This window comes from Artemia sp. Qi Xiang Cuo, chromosome 18 (assembly GCF_049724085.1).
Source record: "Artemia sp. Qi Xiang Cuo chromosome 18, ASM4972408v1, whole genome shotgun sequence".
Taxonomy (NCBI): Eukaryota; Metazoa; Arthropoda; class Branchiopoda; order Anostraca; family Artemiidae; genus Artemia; species Artemia sp. Qi Xiang Cuo.
The window spans coordinates 48,761,740-48,782,597 of NC_142811.1; the positions used below are offsets into that span (position 1 = coordinate 48,761,740).

The 20,858-nt window shown below is 37.8% G+C and overlaps 1 protein-coding gene across 3 annotated transcripts in view; it reads left to right on the forward strand.

The window, feature by feature from the left end:
- LOC148941593 (cathepsin L-like proteinase) overlaps positions 1-20,858 on the forward strand; it is a 47,749-nt gene that overhangs the window by 11,272 nt on the left and 15,619 nt on the right. The gene's annotated exons all lie outside the window — the stretch shown is intronic.

Genomic DNA, 20,858 nt, shown 5'->3' on the forward strand with positions numbered 1-20,858 from the left:
TGATTATACTGATTCAATGTAGCAGAATTTAAAACCAGCCCTTGCCAATACTGAATTTCTTGACCCTCTAAGATAAATCGTACCTGGCTTACTAAATTTGTTGGTAGATCAGGGGAACCAAGACCCTCATTCCATAAGTAAGAGTAGAGTGGGGAGCGCTACTCCGAACAGGGCTCCTTATATGGGCATAGAATACGGACGGGGCACCAAATATGTGCATAGAGTCCCGTACGAACCACGTGGTTTATGGTTTTCTCAGTGAGAATGAAAAAACAGGAATTTTCTCACTTGAAAAACCATGAGTTTTTTCCCTTTTATGTATGTTTTCATGGATGGTTATGTGTGTTGGTCGATTTATTTGATGTTTTTCATGGTTGTCAACATCAAATTATGGATGTTTTATGGTTTTTGTCAGTGAGAATTTGAAAAACAGGAACTTTCTCACATTTATGTCTTTTTTTATGGATGGTTATGTGTGTTGTTCGATTTATTTGATGTTTTTCATGTCTGTTATATGGATGATTTATGTCTGTTCGTTGTCAGTGAGAATGGACATGCTTGACGCGAATGTTATGAGATTGTTTGGCTAGTCTAACCTGAGAAATTGATTTACATAATCGGCGGGGAAATTATTGATTCACGAAGGGTGAATTAAGAAACATTATGGTTGCTTTGATCTTTAGGTGAACCTAGCCTGTAAACTTGATTTACATAATCGCTAGGGGAAATTATTGATTCACGAAGGGGGGATTTAAGAAACAAACATGGTTTCATTGTTGTTTGGTTAGCCTAACCTGAGGAATTGTTGTACATAATCAATATTGTAATTATTGATTCACGAAAGGGGGACTTAAGAAACATTAAGTTTTCCTAAATCTGTTGGCCTGAGGAAGTTATTTATTATTATTGTTTTAGACAAGTGCATGCTAGGGACGAATGTCAAGGTGTCTTGGAATAGGAAACCGGAAGTACGTGCATCCTTCTCAGCCAATCAGCGAGTCGGATACATCCTCCTTCTCAGCCAATCAGAGAGCCGGTTACGAATGGTTTTCCCCCGTTACATAACAATTCACCCTTGAGATTTCGTATATAACGGGCGTGCAATGTGATTAAATTATCAGAAAGTTCCAGAACACAATGGATAGAACACATGAAATTATTGATGAACTTGAAGCCTTGGCAGCCACATTTAGCAATGTGAGTACATTTTAATTTTTTATTTTCAAAATAAAATTTTTTTCCGTGTTTACCCTATAATTTTTTCGGTTAACCCCCCCCCCCCCCCCCCCCACATACAATACAAACATCACTTTACAATCTTTATACTCACTAGGAAAACATAAAATATATTCTTTTACCGTCAAAACCTAACCCCATCCCCCATTGTTTTACAACCAAAATTCTAGCAAAAAGAAATAATTTTCTTTCGAAAAATTATAGCCTTTCTCTATTGTGATTTAAAGTGTCTACTGACTTCCGTCACTGTTGTTATTAACCCGCTCTGGTTTTGACATAAAGCTCCAGCGCGAAGCCTATAATTAGCTCTGACCCTTTTTTAAAGCATTGATCCTGCTCGTTAGCAGTTTAGTTTCCATAGATTTCACAGATTCAAAAGGACGCGACTAAAAACATGTTTTTATTTATTTGGATAACTGAAAAAGAACCATAGCTCAGATCACTGCTTCAATGTTTGATTAAATATTCACATTTTCAACGTTTAGTATTAGGGGGGATTTTCTTCAAACAAACTAGGCCGGCTTTTGAACGGCTCAGGTGAGCCGTAATTCTCAGATTCAAAAGGATGTGATATCTTTCGGTGGGGGGGGGGAGGGGATATTTTTCCATGTCTTTTCTCAGGGATATTTTCCGGGGGGGTTATTTTCCGTGGGCTGTTTTTTCTGGGGGTGTGATAAATGCCAGCTATCGAAAAAGGATATGGAAATATAAAAAATACCGTTAATACTTTAAATGCATCAAACAAGGCATGCTCAATGCAGATTAAAACCAGAAAAGAACAGAAACGCCTAAAAATAAGAAATTAGGCTGACTTTTATAGACTGAATTTTGAAAGTCTCGGTGAGCCATAATTTTTCTTTCTCAGATTCAAAAAAGGATGCAATTAGTATATTTCACGAAATTTTTTACGTTGTGCTTTCTTAGTGATAAATGTTTTTCTAGACAAAATTACATGGATGATGATACTAACTTTCTTTCTGTAAAAAAAAGGGGCAAATTATTTTGATACTAATTTTTCTCTTCTTTTTAAGGCCAATTATGAAGAATGCGTGCCCCCTCCTTCCAAGAAAGCCAGAGAGGATGAGGCAGCCCCATCAGTGCCAGCACCAATGCAGCCTGGCAGAAAGTTAAAGAGAGAGTGGGCGGGTAACTACAATGCCGAAGCTACGCAAGATCGTGAAATAGCCGGCCCAGCCGCGCAAGAACATAGCGCTGCCGCCCCGTCCACCCTCCAACACACGTTACCTGGGCCTTCAAGAGCTGCCCCACTTATGCAAGGTCAGGAAGTGGCCCTCCAGCATGCACTACCTGGTCCTTCGGGCACCCAGATGCAGCCGGGATATGCAAATGTAAGCATTTTTTTCCTACCTTTCATATAGAAATATCTATCAATTTCATCCAACTTGTATAGGCCATTTCTACATGCAACATTTTTGAACACTGCGTAAAAGTATATCTCAGCGGGAATATTGAAAGATTTTTTCTCCCCAAAGGAAATATAATGTTCTCCCTTTTGAATCATGTCAAGTGCATGCATTCACCCTTTTGCTAAATTAGATTAGTGAAGCCAAAAAAGGCACTATATTCTGGTCATAGTAAGGTTAGTTAAATTCTATTGCGATATAAACTAGTGGTTCAACTTGCCTATAAAAATATTAAAAAAAAAAGAAACTTTATATCTGAATGAGTTGTGTATTATGAAAGGAGATGGTTATCCATTTCAAATCATGTTTTTTTTCCAAAGCAGATAAGGATTATTAATATGAAATTTTTTTTGGGGGAGTTGTTTGAACAAAATCAAAACCTATTATGTCATGTTTTAGTTTGTAAATATCTTATATTAAGGGGGGGCCGGCGGGGAGGCCTGGAAGGACCGGTGAACCCGGGAAGCCCTGTGGGACGCGCCACTGGGACGCACCGCGATGGCCGGCTCGGGGGGGGGTTTAATCGTGCAACGGGGGAAGGGGTGTAGTTGAATTAACAAAATCAAATTGTCAATTATATGTAAAGCGGCGTTTTAGATTGTAAATATCATATATTAAGTTGGAAATTGGAACTTTCAGAATATCGATAGTTGAGGGGGAACAGTGAATTAACCAAATGCTACTATGTGCATACTGCTACTACTACTACTACTACTACTACTACTAAGTACGTTTTAAAAAATACGTAAATAATAATCCAAATTTTAAACAGTAGGGGATGATTTGAACACTTTGAAAATAAGCTATTTTTTCATTTATAGGCTGGAGCATTGGTCCCATACTCGCCATCTCCCCCATGCTCGTCAGTTGGAGAAGGAGAGGAGGCACACGTGGAGTCCCCCAACAATTTAACATGGGACGATAGCATTGAAGTACCTTTTAATATTGACGAGTTTTTAGATGATTTTCTTTTTAATTTAGATAATAGCACAGTTGAACAGGGGGACTTGAGCCAAAATACCTTGCAAAGTTTAGACTATTTTACACGGGAATTAACAGGGAACCCTCCAGCCTCCTATACCCTAACGACTCCACTTCGAACAACTGACGTGGAACATTCGACTTTTTTTTTTGAACAACTTGGGGGTGGGGTTAACATACAAGAGGGGGCGGGGGGTACATCTCTCCCAGACTTTCAGCTGTCCAACAGAATTTTAAATAATATAGTTGTTTTCACTGCAACGTTTGGGGATCCTTTTAATTCACTTATGGGGGGAAAATTTGTTTATGACCCTGTAAAAATTGTGCATGCATATATATACAAAATTCGTGCACTTCTGGAGAATCAAATTCAGTTGTGGGGGAGGGATTCAATTAAGGTTTCTATTGTTCTAAAGGTGTTTTATTTAAATGAGGGAAAAAGTGAAGTTTACTATCATTTTGTACATTCCGAGATGCGTTTGGTTTATTCAAATTTGGAAAATTTTGAGGGAGTTTTCATGGATTGGGTCGATCAAATTATAACGCATCTTGAGAACTTTAATGAAAACAGTAGTGGGTCTCTAGTTCTTTTTGTCGAAAATTTAAGTGTTAATATTTGTAAATTTAAGAAAGATTATATTTTAAGAGGGGGGCATAGTGACACGGGTACAGTTTTGAATTATATTCCAGATCTAGTAGCGTGTAAAGGTGTCCAGCAGATCCGTTTTGAAACATGTCAAAAATGTTTCCGATATGCTGTCATAATATCAGTATATGAGCCTCTAGCTCAAGAAGCTACCAAGAAAAAATTAAATACTTGGGCTACGCATGGGAAGGAAGGGTCCCATTTCCCCATTGTAGATTTTTCTTGCATAGAGGGGAAATACCCAGTAACGATTCGATCTATTGATATTTTTTAAAAGGCTAATGCCCATTTAAATGTTGGCGTTACTGTGGTACAATACGAAACAGAATTTGAAGATGGGGTTCGTTCAAAAAGAAGGAGGTGGTCTTCCCCGTAAGGAGTCCCTCAGTTGATTTAGGCACCCACTGTGGTTGGTTACTATCCACATCGCCTAGACACCTGAAAACAATCGGTCAACTTAACCCTATCACGGCCAGCCGTAGAGGTCTGGGGGGTGGTACGCAGAGGGGTGCCTGTTTCTACTGTCCAACATGCTTCTCTAGATTCCGTAGTGATATAAAACTACGGGATCACATGAGGCATTGTAGACGGCATGGCTATCAGACAGTGGAAACGGTTTCAGGGGATAGGGCCATTCTACGATTCAAAAATTTCCAAAACACCCTTCTCCAGTGCGACAAAATATCTTTAGACTGTGAAGCTAAGCTGGTGGAGGTGAACGACCCCCAATTTCCAAACCGAGTCAAAGAACATCAGGCTACTGCAGTGTCCTACGCCCACGCCCAAAGAGATAGTTCTAACACCATGCGGTTGTTAGAAATAGTAGAAACATTGGATGAGGGAGATGAATGCATGGTCAAGGCACTGACTAAACTGATTGGCACGGCTAATGGCGCTATTTCTCGTTTAATAAATACCATTTATCAAAGGTGGCTTTCCGAAGATTCGCGACTCACTTTTGAAAAAAAACCAAGAGAGTAGTTATGGAAGTGGGAGTTGGTAGAGGAGGATCCGTAGGATACCAGTCCACGAGGGGGGAGGGGGAAAGTTAGAGACCATGATCACATGTGGCAGGAAATATCCTCGGGGGGTAGTAATTTTAGAGGGCTTGCGCATCAATCGTGTAATTTAAATGTTAGCCAGCAGTTTTTTATCCCTGTTTTTATTCATAATTCCAATTATGATTTAAAATTTATTTTACCGGCACTGGCACGTATGCATAGGGAGGGAGGGGGAGTAGATTTTCCATGGGTAAATAGTTCATTCATCTACAACATAATTCCCAAATCGGCTGAGAAGTTACTGCTTCTCGAACTGAAATGGCAGGCAGTGGATAATGGGCATATGTGCTGGAATAAAATCAGGTTTTTAGATTCCTTTAGTTTTTTCCCCAAGGCATTGAGTCAATTGATTCAAGTGCAAAAAAGCGACAATTTTGATAGCTTTCCCTTGCTTAAACAGCACTTTCCAGACAGTGAAATGTATGACCAGTTGACCTGCAAAGGTATATACGCATACGACTATTACTGTTCTGGCGCACGCTTAAGTGAGGAGAAGCTACCTCCAATTGAAGCTTTTTACAATTCACTGACCAACAGTGAATGCACAGCCGAGGAGTATGAGTTTGCCAAGAAGGTGTGGTCCAAGGGGGTTTGTTAAAATGGGTGGGATTATTCTAGACTGTACTTGGTCAGTGACGTTCGAACTCTGTTGGATATAGTCTGTAAGACCACAGACCAAATCTATTCAGAGTTCGGGTTAGATATAGGCTATTATTTTTCCACACCTCATTTAGTGATGGATTTAATTTTAAAAATTAGCAGGGAGGAAATAGGCCTAATCACCGACTTAGATCAGCACCTTTTTGTAGAGCGTTCAATGAGGGGTGGGTATGTTTTTCATGGGGACCGTGTCTTATCAACCGATCCGAGTGGACAAAGCACCGGTGCAAAGTGAAATGCAGTGTTCTTGGACATGAACTCGTTGTACCCCTCGGCAATGTCTCACTACTCTTTTCCGTGTGGGAACTATCAATGGCTTGAGAATCCTTGTGAGTTCCCCGACATTACCACCGTCGAGGACAATGGGCCACAAGGATGGTTCTTTGAAGTTGATGGTCACATTCCGCTGGCGCTCCACGACTCAGTCAAAGATTTTGTCTTTCCCTGTATCAATCGGCCCGTGAGCAGGGGCTCTCTGAGCCCCTACAATCGTTCATTGGTTGAGGATATGGGGATGCACTGGACTCCCTCCAAACAGAAACTGATTGCTGATTTGGACCCTAAGGAGAATATCGTTGTTAACCATGTGCTTGTGCACTGGATGGTGAGAATTGGTTTCAAGATCACCAAAATACACAGGGTCCTGCAGTTCAATCAGCGACCCTACTTGAAAGCGTTTATCGACACCTTGGTCGATAAACGCTCTCAGGCAAATTCAAAGGTGGAGACGGAAATGTATAAGCTCATTCTAAATTCAGCGTTTGGCAATATGTGTGAAAGCGTTCGTAATAGATCTCGCTGCGACGTTGTGACTGACCCTCTAGAGTGTGCACGAATTATTGCCGACCCCAATTTTAAATCGTTCACGAGCATAGAGACTGGTACGGTTCTTCTACACAGGCGAAAGCGAAATGTAGTACTTAACAAGAATATAGCAGGCGGCAGTTCAGTACTAGAAATTTCAAAAAAGCTCATGTTGTCGTTCTTTTACAATGTGTGCAAGGTGCACTGGCCACGGGAGGGGGCGGTTCAAGTTTACTATGGGGATACAGATTCTCTGCTGCTAAAGGTAAATGGGACTGAATTGGATTTATTGGGTGATTTGCAAAATGGGGTGCACATCAGCTCGCGGATGGATTTCACCAACTGGAATCCATCTCTCTACCCCGAGTTGGTGAAACGTCAAGCCCCCAACCAATTATTAATGTTAAAATCAGAGACGGGGAGTGATTTGATATCCAGGGGGTGTTCCCGGGCCCCAAAGCTTATTGCGTGGAAACTCATAGTGGGGAAGAAAAGAAGGCGTGTAAAGGGGTGCCTACATCTTTTGTAAAGAGCAATTTCAACATGAGCGTGTACAGAGACTGTTTAGAAAGTAGCCTAGTTCCAAGAGCACAAGTGCTTGCAATTCGCTCTCTACAGTATAGAAATTATACTGTGAGAGTGGAAAAGAATGCAATGTCGTGTATATCCGACAAAGTCTATGTGCTCGAGAATGGTGTGACTGTCCTACTTCATGGTCACTACCGTATTCCAGACCGAGTTGAATGCATAGACTATCGCAATCAACTTGGTCTGGATAAATTAACCTAACCAACTAACCACCACCCCAACCTGTTCATAAATTAACTAATCCCAATCTCACTACCTTAACCACCACCACCACTAACCCATAGCAGTGACGACAACTATTCTTTTTCCACCGCCGCTCCCGGAGGGTGGGGGGGGTCCCTTCCCGCGGCCGCCCAGGGGGGTGGGGGGTCCCGCCCGCGGCTGGCTGGCCTTCGGCCCCGCGGTCCCTGGGGGGGGGACACCACCTTTAAATTCACCGTAATCAAGTTAAACTGTGCTAGCAATTTCCAAGTGTGTGTATTTTCTGTTGTACAATAAGTTTTGTATAGAAAAGTGTTTTTTTTGTTTTTTTTTTACAGAAAAATTTATAAGTTTAAAATAAGTTCATTAAAATATGTACAGAAAAGTCTTTTATAGAAAAGTGTTTTTTTAAAGACAATAAGTGCTGCTGATTGACAAAAAGTGTTTTATATTTTACATATAGTGTTATCGTTGTTCATGTTGAACAAATAGAGTTTTCATGCTGACCATGAAATTTTGTCAACTGTTCTTGTTGAACAAGTGTTATTATTTTTATCGCTGTGCAGTTCATGTTGACTGCAAATATTTGTTTTCATGCAGTGTCGAAATAAATGCTGCCATGAAATATTGTTTTTTTGTTGTTCTTGAATAGATAGATCTACGGGGAAAATTACTACTTATTCATTGAGCACATATGATTTAGAGTTAGTTGCAGTCCGACTGTTGTCAGCAGCATGTATCAATTTAAAACACCCTTCAGATCGTTTCTGTGTGGACCCTCAATGTCGAGGAAAACAACACTCTTAGCTAGAATAATTCAAAATTGCGATAAAATGTTTTTGAAGAAGCCGAAAAAAATCTACTATTGCTATAGTATTTGGCAAGAGTCCTATGATAAAATAAAAGCTATTGCCACAACCATACCAATACAATTCATACGGGGACTTGATGTTTTCAATAGTATTGAATCGAACTCGTGGTTGATTATTGATGATTTGGCTGAATCCATTGAACGGTTCTCGCAGGAAATGCTACAATTGTTCACCATTCGCTCCCATCATGAACACATTTACATTACTCGGATTCTAAACAATCTGTTTCATCAGAGAAAATGTATGCAAGCCCATGAATTGAATTTCACAATTTATATTATCTCTCGAGTCATACATGTTTATAGTGTACTAATAACCCTCTAAAAACAGATTTACCCCAGTAATAAAAAAATTATGTTGTCATCATAAACAAAGACTACACACAATACCTACGGTTACATTTTGTTAGATCTTAATAAGATCACACCATCTAAGAGTAGTCACAGACATTTTCGACAATGAAATTACAGTATATCTTCCGGTGAACAGTAGAAAAGACTATCAGTCGCCATTATGACACTGAAGAAACTACACGAACAACGGCATCTGTTTTCCGTTTTAAGCACTTCAAAACCATGGCTTAGGAAGGCTATACTCAAACATGGGGTTGACAATGATTTCATTATTCTAATATCTTAACTTTTTTTAAATTTAACTGCGGGAATTGTTCAACTGCCATATGGTTTTATACAACATAAAAACCAACATCTTTCCACTGTACGCGCCTTGGATTGTAAAAACAAGGCAAAAAAATTTAAAAGAAAACGGCTCCTTCAAGCGGGCGGTAGCTTTTTCACACTTTTATTGCCAATAATTGCAGGACTTGTAAACAGATTTCTCTAGTGAGAATGGCAAAACCCTATAAATTGACACCATTTGAACTTGTCCTCTCGCCCATCGAACATTTTGACGACAATATAAGCAAATTCATTAACGATGAGAATATTGCCGATGACAAAAATCTGCTTTTACTTCAAGATGCATTGCGACGTGTGGACAAAAATAAAACATATCGTGAGAGACTTACCACCATCACTGATCTTTCTAAACAGGAAACATCTCCTCAAGATTCTGCACAATCAAAGGAGAAGGAATTGAATTCACTTGTATTGAAAATTGGAAACCTATTGCCATTGACCTATCGAGAACAGAGTAAAAGAGTATTATCTTATCTCATGTTGGAAACTGGCAATCAAGTTCAAGTAGAGAGCAAAGGGAAACGAATTATAATTCAAGGAAAAAGTTATAATCTAGTTGATTTAATTTATGATATGGTGACGAATCGTACAGGACTCTTATCCTTTGACAATAATCTATTCACCTTTCTCTGTGTATCAAACTTTCCCAAAAGTCTTATTGGCAATAAGCAAATTCTAAAGAAACTAAGAGAATATAGTCCTCCAACAACACCATTTAAAAAAGAAGAAGATTCAATATTTGAAGATACTATCAACGCCACTGATTTTACAACACCTGTGGCTGCTAGTCAAAAGCGAAGACGAATTGATTCGCCCACCAGTGTGCAAAAGGGGAGTGGACATTACACTACGTGTTTACGTTCGAAATGGATGAAGTTCTGAAAGGTGTCTATGAAAATATTGGCGAAGCGGGAAGTTTAAGTTCCCCCAAAACGCTTTCCAAATATGCCTCCGGCACCACCACATTGAAAAATGCAAAAGAGTATCTAGAAAATGAACCGAGTTACACACTACATCGAAATCACAGGCTTCGCAGTAAACAATATCGACAAACTAAAGCCTTTTTCCCTCTGCATATAATGCAAATGGATCTTTTAACTTTAGACGCAATTCAACAGCGTCACAATGCGCCCTACACATATATTCTGGTGGCAATCAGTGTCTTTAGTCGCTATGCATATGCCATTCAACTGCGGTCAAAGAGAGGCGTTGAAGTTGCTCGGGCCATTGAAAGTATTCTAGAACAGGATTCGTATAGAAAAATTCAAACGGATCTTGGCAGTGAATTTGTTAATCCCCATGTGCAAAAGGTTCTATTGAAATATAATACAACACTTTATCATAGTCACAGTCCGATAAAGGCTGCATTGGCTGAACGATTAATAAGAACGATTCGTCTATTAATTTCAAGATATTGCACTTTGAAAAATACATCGGCTTTTATTTATGATTTAGGCAAAATCATGCAGATATACAACCATCGACCCCATCGATCTCTGTCCAACTCTACACCAACGGATGTTCACTACAATGAAAATACATTTGATGCTTTTCTAAAGCAATACTCCAAGGGTGAAAAAGAGAAAAAGAAGAAGAAATTCAATGTTGGTGATACTGTTCGAATTAATAGAACCACCAATATTTTTGAAAAGGGGAATAATTTATGGAGCACTGAACTTTTTAAAGTGTCCAAAATCCTGGACACCGAGCCCACGACATATCGACTGCGAGACACCAAAGATGATGAGATTCTCGGCGGTTTTTATGAATATGAACTGCAAAAAGTTAGAAACACTAGTGAAATTTATCAAATTGAAAAGATATTAAAGAGTCGTACACACCATGGTAAGAAACAGTTGCTTGTTCACTGGCTAGGATACAACTCTGGTTTTGATTCTTGGATCGGTGTTGAAGATATTGACAATGCCCCATGATTTCTATGTGACTTTCATGTCCAATGTTTCTGATCCTCTCTACAATGACTTGAATAAAATAAGTGATTGTTGGACGAAACTCTCCCCCACCATCAAATTTGACGACAGAAAGTATGAAGTGGCTCTTGCCGACTGTATTCTAAAAAATACCTACGACATCCTGAGAAAGGATCGTAAATATGAAATAAAAATTAGACCCTATGATTGGCCGCCACCACCAACAGGTGATCAAGAAAAAAATCAAAAAATCAATTGGATGGATTATCCATACATTAAATTACCCTACGAGGACCTCACCTGTATGAATGATTTATGTTGTTCCATCAACAAAAGAATTTCAGCTCGTAAAAAGGGAGCTTTTCATTTTAACTATTCAAAGGAGGAGGGCAAGATCTGCATTAGTTCACCTATTGCCAGTGAAAAGGTTATTCTCAACGATAATCTAAAGGAGGTTCTTGGCTTTAAGCTCAATATAATCAATGGTAAAAGTGCCGGAAACACTAATTTCATTTTCGCTGACTATCCACCTGCCTTCTCCACGGACACTTGTATATTTCTCTACGCTACATTTGTGGAAACATCTCGAGTTGGTAATTCAAATGTTCCCCTCCTACGAGTTCTTGAACGAAATACCAATCAAGAACATATTCACCACTACAATATAAAGCATCTTCAGTATATTCCCGTAAACACTTCCTATTTGGAACTATGTCAGTTAACACTAAGAACCGAATTGGGTGATTCCATAGCAATTTCAAAAGGTTTGGCTGTGATTACATGCCATTTTTGACCCATCGTTCAAAAGCAAGATTTCTAATAAAAAAGTGGTATTCACATGTCCTGATATTGACTGCTATGTTAATACTCTTGGCCCAAGACAACAGGGCAATGGAATGGACTACTACAAAGGTCGCTCGTCAATGTCTGGCTATGGTATTGGCAGTTTGTTTGCTAAGCTGTTTCTCTATTCACTACCAATTGATAGAATATATCTTGTACATTCTGCGACAGATTTTGCATCCTCTACACTATATGATTGTGGCTCTGGCAATGATTTTAAAAAAAGTGCTTCGGAAAATCTTAGTTCCAGTGCGCGAACCCTTGGCGAGAGATTAAAACAAAATGGTAAAGGCTTAAAAAGGTCAAGAAACAATGCATCCCTCATCAGTCTCCACTCAAGTCGGAAACAAAAGAAATCATCCTTCTTGTCAAAGAAAAGAAGGAAAATGCCGACAAGTGCAGTAAACAGCAGAAGAAGAAGTCCCAGGAAGAAAATTGTCAGATCGAAACTAGATTTTTTCTCCTAAAATGTCCTACCTACCGCATAAGGATTCTAAACCTTCAATCACCGCCTCATTGAATCTATTCAATGCTGAAAATAATGATGTGAGTGTCAAGCATGGATACTATGAACAATTTAATCCACAACAACCCCTCTCCGATAATATCCACTTTCAAATTTATTCGAATGAAGACTACTTTATGGACTTGTCTTCAACATTTATAGATTTGCAAATAAAAGTCCGGAAATCCGATAATGCAATGCCAATTCGGAGTGATGGAATATCCTATGAAAATTGTATACTACATAATTTAATTCGTCAAATTAGTGTCTACATCAATGGCACACTGGTGAGCAAAAGCAACAATCTCTCAAATTATACAAGCTATATGCAATTCATGTTGATGACACCCAAGTCATACAAGGAATTGAGAGGCACCTCCAATGGATATGAATATATTACTAATACTGATAGTACAGATGCACTTAAAAATGCTACAACTAGTGAATTACATCTAGTTGGAAAAATATATCATGAAATATTTAATATACCCCAATGGCTGCCGCCCAATGTTAAAGTGGATATAAAACTAACGCTTGCACCCTCCAATTTTATATTGAGAAAAGAACTTGATGTCAATCCAGATGTATGTCTCTCCCGCACCTCGGCAATACTTCATGTACGCAAACAAAAGGTTATGAGTTATGTTGCTTTGGCCGTGGAAAAACTGAGATCCAATGGCAACAATATTAAACTACTTGTTCCTCATACAATCACCAATCAGCGTCATATTGCAATGGGCTCACGCACCTTCACCGATTCATCCTTTATCAATGGTGAAATCCCGTCAAAACTTGCTTTGTCATTTGTAAAAAGCGCCAGTGCAATAGGATCATGGACTGAATGCCCACATAAATTCGAGATGTTTGGACTTTCCTCTCTTGTGTGCAAAGTAAACGGTATCCCACTCTACAATCTATCCTTTGATAAATCCTATAGAACATTGTACGAGTTGACCATGCAAACCCTAGATCACGACTCTCAACTATTTGACAATGGTATAACCGAAGATATGTTTGCTAAAACACAAGGTATCATTGTACTGGATTTGTCGGGTACACAGGATATGAGAATAGTACGTACGGGGAGTGTGCGTTTAGAGTGTACATTTGCCGACCCATTGGCTGAGAGTATTGCAGTAATCTCACTAAATCAATATGAAACCTATTGGGATATCACTCCCGAAGGCAGTGTTCTACTAGACTTGGCGCCATGAACACCAGTCAAATAATCAATGTATTTAATATGGACCCCTACATGTCCCAGTACAAATCCTATTGTCTGCCCTCGGACTTTCTTGGAAAAATTCAAAGTGTTAACAATACCTTGATTATTGTTAATAGCAGTCCGTCGACTGTGCTGACGGGTCATTGGCCGTGAAACTTTCAAACAATGAAGACGATTGAATTTTTTGATCCTCTTGGTCTACCCTATACATTCTACACGCCAAACATCAGCAACTATAGTGATAGTAGTCGAAAAACTATTATTCAAAATAGAACGAAAGTGCAGGATCTAATGGCTAAGAGTTGTTGCTTTCATACGCAACTATATTTTGTATTCCGATATTACGGCTATACTTACAAGTAGTTTCTCCACATTTATGTTGACAATCAACGTCTGAACGACTTTCTAGTGGATAATGTCCTTTGAGACCTATATGACTTTGATTTCAGTGCCCTACGATTAAAGTGCTTAAAAAATGTATGTGAATTTGTCTATTAATAACATGCATATATATATATATAAAACAATGTCTTTAAATCTACACTGTAGATTTCTTCATCTTCGATGTAGAGGCAACTGTCGTGAACCACTAATGCTGGTAAATCATTTGGATTCACTGTATATTGATCTTGATTGACTGCAAAGTCAGGGTCACATTTTCTACAGTACAATGTAACTTCACTCTTGTCATATCTCTTTGTATAGTCAATGATACTATTTACATTCATATCATGAAATTCACGAGTTTCAATCTGTCTATTTGAAGCAATATCACATACAATGTTTTCAAATGGTGAATCACATTCGGTCAAAGCCAAATAAAAATCACTTGTTTTATAGTCATAGTTGGTGGTGTCATCAAAATGATGACGTATAAACCAAATTGTCTTGTTACCCCAACATTTTAATCTTAGGCCTGATTCCTCTTCCCAGAATAATTTAAAGCCACGACGATACCAATCTCGTATAAATAAACTAAACTCACGTTTGGGATTCTTTCCAATCATAGCGGGGTAAGTATTCTCCAACTGATCACATTTATCGTAGTGACAATTGGAGCACAGGTGCCCTCTAGGATGTGAGTCACACACCTCCTCAAGACATGAATTACATCCTTTAATTTGTACTGCATAGCCTCTATGTAATTTACAAGGATTATATAATTTACACTTTTCACTATAGACATCTAAAATGGTACAATTCTCACATTGATTCCAACTGCCAAGTGTGTACATACACAATGTGAATATATCGAACATTTTTTGGTTTCTGATGTTAACTCATTCAAAACTAACCAGAAACTGATCCTCGCCGTTCGATAAATTCAATGAGAGGAAAATGGGGGAGAGAGGAGTAGATTTGTGCCGTTAGCTCTTTCGAATGATGGGGGGAGCCATCTACATTGAATCCATTGGCAATATTTTCAAAAGTATATCCAAAATATTATTCTGCTTTGTTCCAATTAATATATCAATAAATTGACTATAAGCATTTGATTCACATTTTAAAAGTTTCATACAATAGTCCAATGGGGGAGAATCATTCCTCATTATAATGTCAAGTGTTCCCCGACATGAGAATATCCCGCGTTTAAGAGATAACTCGAGAAAATCGTCATCCAAAATCAAATGTTTTTCCATAAACACTAGATTTGATCTAATTCTCTCTTTCTCAAATTTATTCATTTTTCAATCCTTTCACTCCGACTGCTGACTCTAGACTGACCCTGATTCGTCAGTCCTAACCAGAAAAGAAAGGGAACATTTTCGATTTCGAAACAATTTTATTGAATAATTACAACAACAACTAATACAGAGCATCTATAATTAGCGATACTGTTTATTGTCTTCAATATGTTTCACCAATGCACTTAAAGGACATTGAAGTCTATTCACATGTGCTATATCAACTTTTGCGGCGAAACATAATTGATCCTCCATTTTAAATTTGCTCAAGGATATCACATATCTTGCATATACTGCATCCCATTCCAGACAAAGCCGTGAACCTTTCGTAATTTCCACCGCAATGCTTGGTGCTCTTGTATTATTATCATCAACTCCACTATCAACTTCTAATAGTGTAAACATTCCACTCATTATTACAAATATATATCCAAAAGTGTAAAGTCAAACTGTTCTTCTTCTTCTCACTCCTTGAATTATAGTCCCCGACTAACCAGACTCTAAAGAAAATCATGTCCTTATATTTCCTCCACCATTAATAAGTATACGATCTCTCTGATTGGCTAAGAAGGAAAAACTTGATATAACTGTTTCCGTGAAACTCATAACCTTTGACTTGAACAACAATATCAAATACTATTTCTGGATCATCCATAAAACAGACATGAAAAACATCAAATAAATCGAACAACACACATAACCATCCATAAAAAAATACATAAATGTGAGAAAGTTCCTGTTTTTCAAATTCTCACTGACAAAAACCATAAAACATCCATAATTTGATGTTGACAACCATGAAAAACATAAAATAAATCGACCAACACACATAACCATCCATGAAAACAGACATAAATGTGAGAAAATTCCTGTTTTTTCAAGTGAGAAAATTCCTGTTTTTTCATTCTCACTGAGAAAACCATAAACCACGTGGTTCGTACGGGACTCTATGCCCATATTTGGTGCCCCGTCCGTATTCTATGCCCATATAAGGAGCCCTGTTCGGAGTAGCGCTCCCCACTCTACTAGTAAGCCATTCCCACACTTTCTAGTAATGACCTAATTTGGGATGGCCACGACCTTTTCGAATCATAGCTCAACATCTGATAATAAGCAGCACTTACTAGTCTGTCTTCATTGCACCTAATGATCTTCAACCAAAAGCTAAGCATCAAAATAGACCTACGTAGTTTTAACGAAAACAGGCCCATATCACCTTTCAGAACCTGTGAATGATTTGTCTGATGTAATCCAAATAGTCTTTTATAATACTGGAGCTGGAGGGACTCCAACCTCTGTGCCACTTCTTCGCCCCAAATCACATCTCCATATTCTAATACTTGTAAAATTTTTCTATTAAATATTCTTTTCTGCATTTTTAGGTTTTTAATTCCCATTATCGTCGGATTTCTAAAAATTGCCGACATAGCCACTTTACCTCTATTAATTAATTCATCACCATGACTCTTTAAACTTCCATTTTCCGATAAAACAAATCCTAAATATTTTATTCTTTTACTTACTTTAAGTTCCTCATTACTATATTTAAATTTATAATTATCATCGCCACTTGTTTTCCTTTTTTTAAAAATAACAACTTCACTCTTTTCAAAATTCAGCCTTAGTTTTTTCATCTGCAAATAATCATCTATAAGACTCAAAAGCGTGTGCAGATCTTGCGGTGTGCTAGCCACCAAGGCAATATCATCTGCAAATAATAGTAGTGATAGTTTATGGGTCCCTAGACTAACATTCGGAGCCCATCTATTCTCTAGATAATCAACAACATCATTTATAAAAATTTTAAACAATTTAGGAGAAAGAGTGCTGCCTTGTTTTACACCCAGCTTAATATTAAAAAACCTAGAAAACCTGTTACCAACTAACACGATTCCTCTCACACAAATATACATACTCACTATCAACCTCACAAACACATGAGGGAGGCCAATTCTAACCAGGGCATCCTTTAATAGCTCTCAGTTGACACTGTCTAACGCCTTGTGGAGGTCCAGAAACCCCTAATAAAGACAAGTTTTTCCCTTTCCACATTTATCAATTAATGCCCTTAAAATAAATATTGTATCTACCGTCCCGTACCCTGTTCTGAAACCTCCTTGTTGTTCATGTATTATATTATTTTTATATAACCATTTAGAGAGCCTTGTATCTAGTATTTTCTCCATTATCTTACTTAAAGCAGGGACTAGCGCTATTAAACGATAATTTATGTGCAACTTAGGGTTACCTCTCTTAAAAAGCGGCATAAGCATAGATCTCTTCCACTCATTTGGCCATTGTCCTGAAGTTAACACCTTATTACAAAGAAAAACAATTATTGACATAAAAATTGAAAGGAAATTCTTAAATAACGTTATTGGTACACCGTCGACACCCGCAGCCGAACCTCCTTTTAAATTCTTGAATACAAACTTGACCTCATCATTACTCACTTCCCCTACTAAATCATAATCATGTTCCTTCATGGGATAAACAACCATCTCTGTGGTATGTGTTACCTCCTGTAATTCTGCGCAATCACCTTCCATGCTTTCTAGGTAATCAGGCCATGAGTTGGCGTCTGGAGCCACCTGTGTCTTTCCTTTTTCGTTTCCAATATCATTACTTATATAACCCCAAAACTTCTTAAAATCTTTGTTTCTAAAATAATTTGTAATGTAAAGTTTCTTCTTAATCTCAAACTCTTTTTTTTTCTTTTAATTAACCTTTTGTAATCTCTCTTTTTATCTTTATATTCGGCTAATCTTAAACTTTGCTCTTCAGGTTTATCACATTCTTTTAAAAGATTCAATAAATATCTGACCTTTTCTTTCATTAACTTACAGTCCAAATCAAAATATCGCTCGTTTTTATTTTCGTTTTTATTCAGATTACACGATGCTGCACAACAGCAAATTATTTCATTTAACTCCATAATTATACTATGTATATCTTTTCCATCTTCTTCTTACGCTTTCAACTTATTTGTTATATGCAACTTCATAAGCTCCCTTTTAAATTTCTCAAAATCATTATCATTTAAATCATATCTAATTCGTTTTCCTAAGCCCTCTAATCTAAGCTCCCCATTAGATAAATTTCTAACTCGATGAACAACATCCTGAAGCTTCCCAGTCTTCAGCTCAAGCTTACTAGCTCTATGATCGGATCCAACTAAACCTAGTAAATCAATACCAATCGATTCAGGTACAAATTTCGTATTAATCAGAGCATAATCTACAACGCTTGGAGTAGGGCCTGAAAGGCAAGTAAACTCACCCAGACCCTTATCATTTCCAAACCTTCCATTCGCAATGATCAGACCATGTTCCCCGCAAAGCGCCAGGAGCTTTCTTCCCCAAACATTTATTTTTCTTTTTACATCCTTATTACTTCGCGGTAATCTACAACAAATTGGGACCAAGTCCCCTAAATCTGGGATTAATAAATCTGGAACCTCAACCTCAACGCCGGTATAAGCATTGAAATCCCCCATCAAAACGCACTCAAAATCACTATAACTTTCTTGTATTAGCGACAATAGTTATACTTGAATGGATGTACTAATATTACTGCTTACTTATCAAACAGTTCGTGGTAACAAACTGTGAGTAAAGAGCGACCCGGCTCAATAGTAACCGAAACTCTAAAAAACGGGATTTTGATACCAATAGATACATCAAAAGAATCAGATTTTAATGCTGATTTCAAAACTATAAGTTTCATCAAGTTTAGTCCCACCCATCAAAAGTTACGCACCCGAGAAAATTTGGTTGATTTTCGAAAAAAGGGGGGAAGACCCCCTAAAAGATATAGAACCTTAATGAAAATCACACCATCAGATTCAGCGTATCAGAGAAACCTACTGTAGAGGTTTCAAGCTCCTATCTGCAAAAATATGGAATTATGTATTTTTTGCCAGAAGAAAGATCACGGATGCGTGTTTATTTGTTTGTTTGTTTTTTTTCCCAGGGGTGCTCGTATCAACCCAGTGTTCTTTGAATATTCTGGGAGGGCTCACTGAAACGAAAATTAAAAGTTCTAGTGCCCTTTTTAAGTGACAAAAAAATGGAGGGCAACTAGGCCCCCTCCCACGCTCATTTTTTTCCAAAGTCACCCGATCAAAATTTTGAGATAGCCGTTTTGTTCGTCATGGTCAAAAATATGATAACTATGCCTTTTAGGATGACTTAACCGCCCAAAGTCCCCGGGGGGAGGGCTGAAAGTTATGAACTTTACCCAATGTTGACATTCTCTGGTTGTGATTTTTTCTGGTTGTGAGGGGGGGGGGGGGTTTGAGGGCTTTGTGGGAGGATATTTCCATGGAGAAAGTTTTCATGGGGGAAGGGACATTGCTATGAAGGAGGCGCTGGATTTCCCAGCATTATTTAAAAAAAAAGATAAAAATTAATTTTTAAAAAACAAGTTTTTTAACTGAAAGTAAGGAGCAACATCAAAACTTAAAACGAACAGAAAATATTACATATATGATTGGGTTCACCCCCTAGCCAATGCCTCGCTCTTTAAGCCAAAAATTTTTTAGTACTTTCATAAGAGCTATTTATTCTAATTAACGGCCTTTGTGATTAAGGGGCCGTTTTTAAAGAGTTGGAACAAAATTCAAACTTTAGCGTTAAGAGCAAGGTATTGACTAGGGGGCGAACCCCCTAATATATGCATTAAAAAATATATGAATATAGAAGTTTGTTACGTAAGTTAATTCGTAATTTACGTATATTTATTACTAATAAAAACGTTCGTAAATAAAATTAAACAACTTTCGAGAAAGCCATTTAACCAAATAAAAGTAAAATTAATATGCAAATTTTGTTTTAATTATTCATGTACGGTAAGCCAAAATCAAAACCTGCATTAATTCAAAAACGTTAAAAAATTAAATAAAAAACAAGCTTTTTTTAACTGAAAGTAAGGAGCGACGTTAAAACTTAAAACGAACAGAAATTATTCTGTATATGAAAGGGGCTGTCCCCTCCTCAACGCCTCGCTCTTTACGCTAAAGTTTGACTTTCTCACAACTCTATTTTTTTAAACAAGGAAAAACTTTAGCGTAAAGAGCGAGGCGTAGAGGAGGGGACATCCCCTTTCATATACGGAATAATTTCTGTTCGTTTTAAGTTTTAACGTCGCTCCTTGTTTTCAGTTAAAAAAAGCTTGTTTTTTATTTAATTTTTTAACGTTTTTGAATTAATGCAGGTTTTGATTTTGGCTTACCGTACACCGTACCGTTCTTTTTATTTATTTGTATCTAAGTCATGGTTCGTTCAAAATCAGTAGGAGAACCCTATCATTCCCACAGCCGACTACTCTTTTTACTCAGGTTTATCTTTGGTTTAGCAATGTTTCAACTATAAGTTCTTAAGTAGGTGCATTTGCTATGGTCAATAATAACATTTTCCTTAACTCAAGGTAGGTAGTCATTCCCATCAAACAACACTCTTTACTCTTAAGACTCCATTTCTTATCATAATGTTCACGTA